The sequence below is a fragment of the Mirounga angustirostris genome, unplaced genomic scaffold (genome assembly GCF_029215605.1).
Source record: "Mirounga angustirostris isolate CCGP_5_RB_7025 unplaced genomic scaffold, mMirAng1.0.hap1 SCAF_15, whole genome shotgun sequence".
Taxonomy (NCBI): Eukaryota; Metazoa; Chordata; class Mammalia; order Carnivora; family Phocidae; genus Mirounga; species Mirounga angustirostris.
Window position 1 is genome coordinate 86940397 of NW_026991723.1, and position 10613 is coordinate 86951009.

Consider the following 10613-nt stretch of genomic DNA (forward strand, 5'->3'; position numbering starts at 1 on the left):
GTTGTGAGGAATGGGGAGTGACTGCTAAGAGGTACGGGGTTTCTTCTGGGGTGATAAAAATGTTCTAAAATTGATGATGGTGACAGTCACACAACTCCAAATATACTAAAAACCACTGAATTATCTATGTTAAATAGGTATACTGTATGGTATAGGAATTGTAGCTCAATAAAACTTATTAAAGAACTAAAGTTGGGGGGGTGCCTCCCTGGTTCAGTCAGAAGAGCATGTGACACTTGATCTTGGGGTTGTGAGTTTGAGCCCCACCTTGGGCGGAGAGCCTACTTAAATAAATAAATAAATAAATAAATAAATAAATAAATAAATAAATAAAGTCGGGGCGCCTGGCTGGCTCAGTTGGTGGAGCATGTGACTCTTTTTTTTTAAAAAAGATTTTATTTATTTATTTATTTGAAAGAGAGAGCGAGAGAGGGAACACAAGCAGGGGGAGCGGGAGAGGGAGAAGTAGGCTTCCCGTGGAGCAGGGAGCCCGATGTGGGGCTAGATCCCAGGACCCTGAGATCATGACCTGAGCCGAAGGCAGACGCTTAACGCCTGAGCCACCCAGGCGCCCCTAAGGAGCATGTGACTCTTGATCTTGGGGTCGTGAGTACAGATCACTAAAAAAAAAAAAAACAAACAAACTTAAAAAAAAAGCAACCCTAAAGTCTTCTACTGTCTTCATGATCTTGAGCTAGGTAAAGATTCCTTAAATAAGACTCATAAGGAAAAATGATAAACCAATCTGCACCGAAGTGAAGAAACTTCTGTTCATATATACACAAAAATTAATCTAAGATGGACCACAGACCTATATGTGAAGGGTAAAACAACAAGGTTTCTAGAAGATAATACAGGAGTCTATCTTGTGACTTTAGAGTAGGCAATCATTTCTTTCTTTCTTTTTTTTTTTTTTAAAGATTTTATTTATTTGACAGAGCACAAGCAGAGGGAGAGACAGGGAGAAGCAGGCTCCCTGCCGAGAAAGGAGTCCAATGTGGGACTCGATCCCAGGACCCCGGGATCACGACCCGGGCTGAAGGCAGCCGCTTAACTGACTGAGCCACCCAGGCGTCCCGAGCAGGCAATCATTTCTTAATCAGGTCACAAGAAAACCCCAGAAACCATAGAGAGAAAAAATTATACTGCCTTAAAATGTAAAATTCTGTTAATCAAAAGATATCATTAAGAAAGAGAAAGGACAAGCCACAGACTAGAAAATATTTCCAATAATATATCCAACAAATGACTCATATTCAGAATATATAAACACCTCCTACAAATCATTTTTTAAAAGATTTTAGCAATTTCTACACCGAGGGCAGGGCTCAAACTCACAACTCCGAGATCAAGTATCCTGCACTCCACTGACTGAGCCAGTCAGGCTCTCCCAAATCATTTTTTTAAAGATTTATTTATTTGAGAGAGAGAGAGGGAGAGAGAGAGTATGCACGCGCATGTATGCACATGCACAAGCGAGCAGGGTGAGGGGCAGAGGGAGAGGAGAATCCCCAGCAGATTCCCCACTGAGCATGGAGCCCCACATAGGGATTAATCGCCCAACTCCGAAATCACAACCTGAGCTGAAATCAAGAGTTGGACGCTTAACCGACTGAACCACTCAGGCAACACCCCCAAACTGTTTTAAAAAGGACATAGCATCCAACTAAAAAAATGGGCAAAAGACTAGAACAGGCATTTCATAAATGGGATTAATGATCCTTTCATAAAAGGATAGAGAACACATGGACACATACGGAAAAGGGCTCAGCTTCATTAGTATCCATAAAACCACAATGAGACACCATTTCCCACCCACCAGAATGGCTCAACTGGAAACAATCCAGGCACTACCAAGCTTGTGCTGTGGTGAAGATGGAACAACGGGATGTCACCCACGCTGCGAGTGGGAGTGTAAATTGGTGCGAATTGACAGTATAATGGAATACTGTGCAACACTGTCTACTAAAGCTGAATATGCACATATGTTCAATGTTCAGCAATTCCACTCCTAGGCACACACCTAAGAGAGATGCACGTATACATGTTCCCCCAAAGACACAGACCAGAATGTTCACAGCAGCATGATTCAGAATAGCCAAAGCCAGAAAAGAATCTGAATGTCCCTGACATTAGAATGAATAAGTACGGTATACTCACCAATGAAATGTTAAGGGCAATGAACAGGCACAAACTATTGTTAACACAACAGCTTGGATGAACCTCCTGAGTTTAGTGAATGGAGTCAGACACAAAAGAGCATATATCATATTATATACTGAATGAATCCATTCATGTTTTACTCCATTAAGTTAAAAAAAAAAAAAAAAAAAGCCAGAACAATCTGATCTGTGGTGGCAGAAGTCAGCACTGAGGCTACTTTGGGGATTTGGCTGGGTGTTGAGAAGCTTCTAGTCCCACATCTGAGTGCCGGATATAAAGGTGTGTTCACTTTGTGAATATTTGGGCGCTGTATATCCTGGTATGATTTTTAAAAATGTATATTATAATTCAATAAAAGTTAAGAAAATGGCCTGGACACCAAAAAGGGTCCACATTTAGAAGGGACTGGGGTTCAGTGAAGTGATGCTCTGAGAATATAGCTCCTTAGGTAGAGGTGGCGGAGAGAATTGAATGAACAAGATAGAAGACAATCAACCATTTATAGAACTAAGGAAAGTCAGGAATTAATCCCAAACCATCTTCCTGCCATAGTCTATATCGGAAAGGGGGGAAAATAGGCAAAAGGAATCCATGGTGTTAGAAGTCAGGGTATCAATTCCCTTTGCAGAGAGGCAGTGATTAGAAAGTGGCAGGGGGGCCTCGGGGACAGGTGTGTTTGCTGGTGCACATTCATCAAACTGTCCACTCACGCTTTCCAGGCCTTTCCCTAGCTAGGTTATACTTCAATAGTTTTTTTTTTTTTTTTTTTTTTAAGCGCAGGCTCTGTTGTCAGATAGATCTATGTTTCAACCCAGTTCTACAATTCACTGTAAATTACTTAAGCTCTCTGGACCTCAGTTTCCTCATCTGGAAAATGGGGATAATAATCCCCACTTCACAGGGCTGCTGGAGTAAATGAGATGTCGGGAAAATGCTTGGTCTCAGGCTTGATGAGACTGAGTACATAAGAAATGTTGCTTATGATCCCATCTTGTAGATGAGAAAACTCAAGCTCAGAGAGGCTACTCTGTCCAAAGTGGGATCTGAATCCGGTCTCTCGGACTCCATCATATCACCCCTTGGAGAGTTCTGAAGGAGTTCGGGGCCCAGCACTGCCCCTGGCTTCCTGGAGCCCCCGTGTCCATATGTGAGCCTTCGGGGCTGCTCTAGAAATCCGGTGGGCGGCCCCAGAGCCCTGTGCCGTCTGGGATCACAAGGCCTAAGTGCTGGCACCACTACTTACTGGTACCAGTGCTCTGAGAGCTCTGGAGTCAGGCCCACCCAGCTTCTAGTCCCAGCCCTGCCGCTTAAGAGCAGGTGAACCTGGGCAAGTGTCTTCACCGCTCTGTGCCTCAGTTTCTTCTCTAAAACAGGGAGCACTGTGTGAGGATAACATGGAATATCAGAAGAGCTTAGCCTGGCACCTGGCCCGTGGTAATTGCTCATAAATAGAAGCTACTATTACAATTACAATTATCGGGCGCCTGGGTGGCTCAGTTGGTTAAGCGACTGCCTTCGGCTCAGGTCATGATCCTGGAGTCCCGGGATCGAGTCCCACATCGGGCTCCCTGCTCGGCAGGGAGTCTGTTTCTCCCTCTGACCCTCCCCCCTCTCATGTACTCGCTCTCTCTCATTCTCTCTCTCTCAAATAAATAAATAAAATCTAAAAAAAAAAAACCAATTATGATTATCACCGTCACCATCACCATCCCCTTCTCCTGCCTCACCTGCCCTGGTCCCCAGTAGAGCGGGGTCTGCTCCTGCCCAGTTGTAGTCCTGTGCTCCCCAGGTCTGGGTCTCTTGCCACAAGGCCCGTGGTGCCAGCTTCCCACTGGCTGTGTGCCACCCTTGAGGGAAGGCACAATAAACAGGCTGCCTGGGCCACTGGGCACAGCCTTCCTTTACCTTCATTCTCTTCTAGATCTTCCCTGGTCAACAGGAGCCGGGGGAGCACCGCTGACAGGGAGGCGCACCCTGCTGGAAACCGAGTCCCCTCTCTTCAAGCAGTCACTCAAGGCCTCCTGAGCCACAGCCAGCCTGCTGGCCCACTCGGGGCCTCCTGGCCCCTACGGCAGCCGGCCTGGCCTCCTTCATGGTACTGCCAACAGGCCCTAAGCACAGGGTCACCTTCAGACCTTTGCTCAGTCTGTTTTTTTTCAACTGGGAGCATCCCAATTCAGTGAGTTATCCACTTCCTATTCTAAATACTACTCCTACCCCCAAAACACATCAGTGTCCCTCCTCCAGGAAGCATCCCCGCCCACACACGCGCCAGCCCACACCACCGTTGAACGCTGTCCCTGAACATCGCCAGCCTTGGTACCAACATCGCTTCCTCTGGGAAGCCTTCCCTGACCTGCCAGGGTGCTCCCGCCGTGTGCGCCCACGGCCCCACCGGAACAACTAACACTTTGAACTGATGCTGGTTTCGTGATCGGGCTTTCTTGCCAGATGGCCGGCTCCATGAGGACAGGAACCAGGCTGTCTTGTGTGGCATCGCCCTGCGCTGAGCCCAGGTCACTTCTTTATCCACTCAGCAGCTGTCTATTGAGCACTGCAGGTTCAGTGGTGAGCGAGACCAGACAAGGTCCGCGTCCTTATGGAGCAAACTGACTGAGGGAGACAGACATCCACCTAAGCAGCACACAAACCTCGCACCATGTCCCGGGGACCAGTGCTCTGGAGGAGAAGGAGGTACCTGGGGCTCTGGGTGCCTATGCTAGGGGATCTGCCCTGGACTGGGGAGCCATGGGCAGGCTTCTTGGAAGTGACATTTCAGCTGCAACCCAAACGAGGAGTCACAGTGAACCCTGGTGGTAGGGAGAGAAGGGAAAGGCATTCCAGGAAGACGGAAATGATGTGCCCGGGCTGAAAGGCCAGAGAGTGTGGGACGCTGGTGCCACAGGCCCAATTCCACAACAATTTGCTGGACAAAGGAAGTGCTGAACACCCTGTGTGGGCCTGACAGATTGTAGGGTTTCAACACGGGCCTGTGGCAGGGACGAGAGGGACTTGCAGGTTGTGGCAGACGTGGCAGGTGCCTGGGGCACAAGGCACACTCTGCATCCTCCCTGTCTACTGTGCCAGGACAGTGGGAGGGCCCAGTGGCCACAGAGGAACCCTCACCACTCTGAACGACAGAGCACCGCCTGGGGCTTTGCCTTCTCGGCAGGGCTGAGCCCAGTTACCCAGGTACCCACCCGGCCCTGACTCTGTTCCCCGGGTGGAAGAAACACCATCCTTTCAGCCACTAAGGTCACCCAAAGACAAACCAGGCAGATGGTACCATCTGCTAACCACCCTTCGGCGGTGGGACCCTGCTGCTTGGGGTTGAGGTGAGCTGGAGGAGGAAGGGGCCATCTGGAGGGGCCAGGGGCGCCCTGCCACTGGTGCCCCCAGGCGATTGCCATTTCTACCCTCCCCACCCCCACCCCCAAGGGCTCCCCACTCATGCAGCAGGCACCGGCCATCTGGGATTCTGGCAACCGGGGACAGAGGGAACTCTGGTTCTGAAAGCACACCACACGGTAAGAAGAACCCCATGTCTTCCTCCATCCCTTCTCTAGCAGGTTCTTCACACTGGATCCACCCTGAGCTCTGACATGGGGGGCGGGGGGGGAGTGACAGGGAGCAGACGAGAGAAGGCAGAACACAGAAGCAGTGACCACAGTCTCCATCCCGGTTGCTTCCAGGTGGGGCGCTGAGCCCCTCATGCTTTACTGCATATAGTTCCTTATTTAACCAACAAACCACATTCCCTAGGATCTGGTACTTGAAGCTAATTGACATTTGTATAACAATTGCTGAACACCCTTCCCACAGCCTGTGAGCTCACAAGCTTGGGGAGGATGGGAACCCAGTCTGCTTGCAGGCTCCCGGATCCTCTGTGCCAGTCTGTGCCTGGCACGCGTCAGAATAAAGGTTTGCCTTTGCCCTGACCTCACTCTAGCAGCTGAGGTATTGACTATTGACTGTTACCCCCCATTTGCTAAGGAAGACACTGAGGCTTGCCTGAAATCACACAACGGATGACAGGGGACGCGATTCCAAACCAAACCCGTGCATCTCACCGCACCACTGGGTCTTCTGTCCACGCAGCGCGGTGGGGGGAAAGAGGAACTGTGATCCAGAGGGAGCGTGGGACCCCACCAGCGCCCTGACACCCCGCCGACAGAGAGGATGGGGGAGCCAGAAGCTTGAGCCTTGGAGCAGCGCCCACCCCGTGAAATATTAACCCAAGAGCTGGGTGGGGGGGAATCCAAACAAATGCCTTATTTACAGAAGCTGGAAGTTTTCCAGGAGGGAGCAGATCCCAGTCCAGATATTGGGGGTGGGAAGCTGCTGTGAGGAGAGTCAGGGCAAGTGCCAGGGTCTCCCGGGGGCCAGGGTGCAGGCCAGGGGCGGAAAGCATCCCAACGGGGTCATAATCCACAGAGTGGGTGATGTTAAGAAGATGCAGAAACGTAATGAGGGAGGCATGCACCTCCCCGCTCACTGGTGCCACCTGGAGGCAGAGGGGCCTTGGGGAATACCTGGGTTCCCAGCTCACACGCAAACTTAATGATCACATCCACACTGAGCAACATATTCTAAGAACTCGATATCCGTCAGGTCATTTAATTCCCTTAGCAACCACATGAAGCAGGAGTTATTAGAATCTACAACTTACAGACAGGCAGCTGAGGAGTGGCGAAGTAATCTGCCATGGACTACGTATGGGTTCAAGGGTCTATCTGTACCTCGCAACACATACACACGTATGTGTTAGGTCCAGACCCAGAGTGCCGAGCTTTCCATGCATGTTCTCGCTGAAGGCACAAATAACCTAGGAGGGACATATTTTGTTTTCCAGAGGAGCAAACTGTGGTTCAAAGATGTGTGAGGACCTGCCCAAGGTCCCCCAGAAAGTGCCTGGCTCTCCTTCCCATGACGCTAGGGGCGGGAACTATTCCCCCCACCCCCACCCCCGATCTTGTTTCTGCAGATGAGGCTTCACTGACTCCTTAAAACTCTGTGTATCCTTAGGCACCGAGCACAGATGATCTGTTACTGCTGGTAACTGTGCTATGAGCATATATCGTTTTGGCCACACGACTCAAAGCTTCTTGGTGGGGACCTTGTGTGATCCATGGCATCTCCATGACACAGTGAGTGTACGGCTGGCTGGTTGCAGATGAAGGAGCCTCGCCTACACGAGATCCCCAAGCAATATTTGTCGGCCTGAGGATTCATCAGGGTCCTTATCGGTCAATGTGCTGCAAACACATTGTGTGGGCTTGCTGAGGAGATGCCAAGAAGGTGGTGAACAATCATTATGGAGGGATCTCCTAGGAATCATGCCTGGGGAGAGCCTTCTGTCCGTTTGGAAGGTGGAAAATCAGCTTTAGTGATTGAGCCAGATAAAGAATGTTGGTCCCAAAACAGATGACCCATCAGGGATCCGTGAAGTGGCCTTTCAGGAGTCAAGAACAGCTAAGGTACTGACGGCAGTAGTCATACCAAGAACTGTTCTTTGCCTCTGTAGAGAGCTTTAGAGTGCACCCAATGCTTTCACGACCTGGGTTTCATTTCATCCTTCCAACAGCCTTCAGAGTTAGTATACAGATAGGAAAACCAAGGCCCAGACGGGATGGAACTTGCCCCCCAAGTTCACATAGTGAGCCAGCCGCAGAGCTTGGGCTTAAACCCAGGTCCCCAGGTGGCTGGTCCTAGGTTCCAGCCACAAGAGCTGCTCAAATAGGCTGGCTCTCAGCATCCAAGCGCTCTGACTTCTCTTTTTTAAATCATCTGGCCCAGTCACCCTGTTCAGCTTATGACCCAGGCCTGATGATATAGTCCAGGCTTGAGGGGTGAGGAGGGAGATCAACCATTGTTCCGCTCCCTATAAGGTAGGCTGCAAAGTCTCAGCCTCTGCTGGGTACTTCTCAGATTAACACTCTCCATCAGCAGATCAGCCACACACACCCCAACCACATGCCTGAGGCCAACACCATCATTTTATCTATTTTACGTGGTAGAATGGGGATTTGCTGTGCTCTCTTTAAAAAGCCCCCATCACCTTCTAGTGGCGTCAAGAAAGCCAAGACCAAGTTACCATCCTCCCTGTAGGATATGCAAACATTGTTCCCCCGAGGGGTGACAGTAAGTGTCCACTGTGTCTCCCCCCACCCCCACTGTTCTCCAAAATTCTACCAGCTCAGGAGGCAGTCAGAGCTGGTGGCACCACCAGCTGGTGCTAAAAAGAAAGGCTTTGAGGTAGACACATGCAAACAGTTCCTCATCATGGCCACTGCTATCATCACAACTGTTAGACACCGAATGCTTAATCCGTGCTAAATAGTGCACTAAGCACTTCAGTGCATGATGTCTCATTAAGCCCAACAACCCTATTTTACAGATGAGGACACTGAGGTGGCCCCTCGCCCAAGTTCTCACCACCAGGAAGCAGCTGCATGACCTGATTTAACTACAGTGCTCTATGGCTGTCCTTTTTGTATTAATTCCACCAATGGTCATCACAAAGATGGAAAAAGATTACTTATAATGCCAGGCCAGAGCATAATGGCTATTTGTCATCTAAAACAAATCTCTATTTTCTCTGACCACATTTGTACAGATTTGAAAGGGGGTTCCTTTGGTACTCTGGGACCCTGCATCACAGAGACAGCCCCTGACATTCTCCCCACCATTATCTGGTTCCCACTCTTTCCCTCCTTCACTCTGCTCCAGTCCCATTGTCCTCTCCTTCCTTAAAACCATCAAGTATACTACCTCAGGACCTTTGCACTTGCTGTTGAATGCTCTGCCTGTAGACAGATGTATGGCTTGCTCCCTCCCTCCCTTCAGGACTTTGCTCAGACATCACCTTATTAGAGACCTTCTCTGATCAACTTCTCCACAAAGGTGACCCCACCCTCTGGCCCTTGCCATGGCCCTTCCTGCTTTATTTTTCTCCATGACACCCTACATATTATATGTTTCTTATTTTCTGAATGAAGCAATGAACTGAAACAGAGACCCCTCACCATCTGCAACCACCTCCTGCTCTAAGCATAGCCTCCTGTTACTCTTTCCAAAGCTGTCTTCAAAGCTCATTCTAACCATTTTGAAGCCTGAAGATAAACATTCTGTGGAAAAGATCAAAGGGGGTGTCTTTCCCTGTGGAGGCACCAGGCCTCCCTCCCTTCCTTAAAAACCAAGCGCGTTTGACAAGCACAGGCAAAGACTGGAAATCTTGGATTCCCTGGTCCTAAGAGCAGCCAAGTCAATTTCCACACACAGAACTATAGTGGCCAGCAGACAGTTTCACTTTCAACTCACCTATCAGGCTCCCTTGGCCCTCAGGTTTGCAACCCCAGCCCATCCCTTTCTCATCCTGTTGGATTTCTTACACCTTGTCATCCCTTTTGGGAGCCGTTCCATAATCCAAGCCGTCCCTGAGCTTTTAAGCATTGCTTTGCAGAAACTTAAGCTCGTCCAACAGGTAGGAGGGGCAGAGGCTGGCCCTTTTAGCCCTATATCGATCCCCCATTTTGTAGGGGCATCCGACAGGGCGTCATTTTCTTTCTGGAGGAAGGGAGCTCGGTTTTAAAGGCACGTTTCTCAAACCTGGCAGCAGGGGCAGAGAAAGGAGTCCTCCCACCACTGGCCGAAACGGACCTGTGCAAGCGGCGATGCCCAGGCGCCTGAGGCAGAAGGCAAAGGGGGAGGACGCAGATAAATACCCTCGGCACCGGGAGCCGACGGGATGCTTGCTTCCTCTGCGAGGAAAGCCGGGGATGTGACCCGGGGGAATCTGGGGCCAGAGCGCCAGGGAGACAGGGGATCTCGCTAGGCTAGGGCCGGGGTCTGCGGGAGACTGGGGTCGGCGGGGCGGAGCTTGGGACCCGGGGACTGGAGCCCCGCGAGGGAGGGGGTCGCGCCGGGGGGGGGGACTCCGTGGCCGTTACCTTGCCCTTAGGGCTGCGGGCGGGGCTGAGGGCCGCCGGGTGCTGGCTCCGGGGCCCGGCCCCTCCCCCGATCCGGCTCCTGAGGCTCGGAGCCTGCAGCCGCCGCCGCCTCCGCTGTCAACAAACCCGGGGCGCGTCACTTCCGGGACCGCCCCTTAGCAACAGCGAACGGGTTCCCCCGACGGGTCCCGCGGCGAACGCGGGCGGCGGCGGCCGAAGGTTCCGGAGCGCGCGGCGGCTCCTCTCCCGGCGGGGCCCGGTCTGCGGGCGGCGGAGTGCAGGTGGGCCCCCCCGGGCCTCGAGCACGCTGTTCCGGGGGCTCCCTGGCTGCGGGGGACCCGCCGTGTGACACCGGCTTTGGGGCCCGCTCTGGCCTGCGGGCCGGCAGAGCCCGGGCAGTGGTGACGGGCGGGACGGACTCCACCTCCGGCGTCAACACCGACGTCTCTCTGGACGCCCCCCGCCCCCCACCCCGGGCGCCCCATTGAACGTCCCCGGCGG

The 10613-nt window shown here is 51.6% G+C and overlaps 1 protein-coding gene across 2 annotated transcripts in view; it reads right to left on the reverse strand.

Moving 5' to 3' along the window:
• Positions 1–10267, reverse strand: part of ZER1 (zyg-11 related cell cycle regulator) — a 30436-nt gene extending 20169 nt beyond the window's left edge. For both annotated transcript variants that reach the window (XM_045883276.2, XM_045883275.2), the window contains exon 1: positions 10113–10267. The gene's annotated coding sequence lies outside the window, so the exon portion shown is untranslated. The remainder of the gene's footprint in view (positions 1–10112) is intronic.
• Positions 10268–10613: the final 346 nt, after the last annotated feature.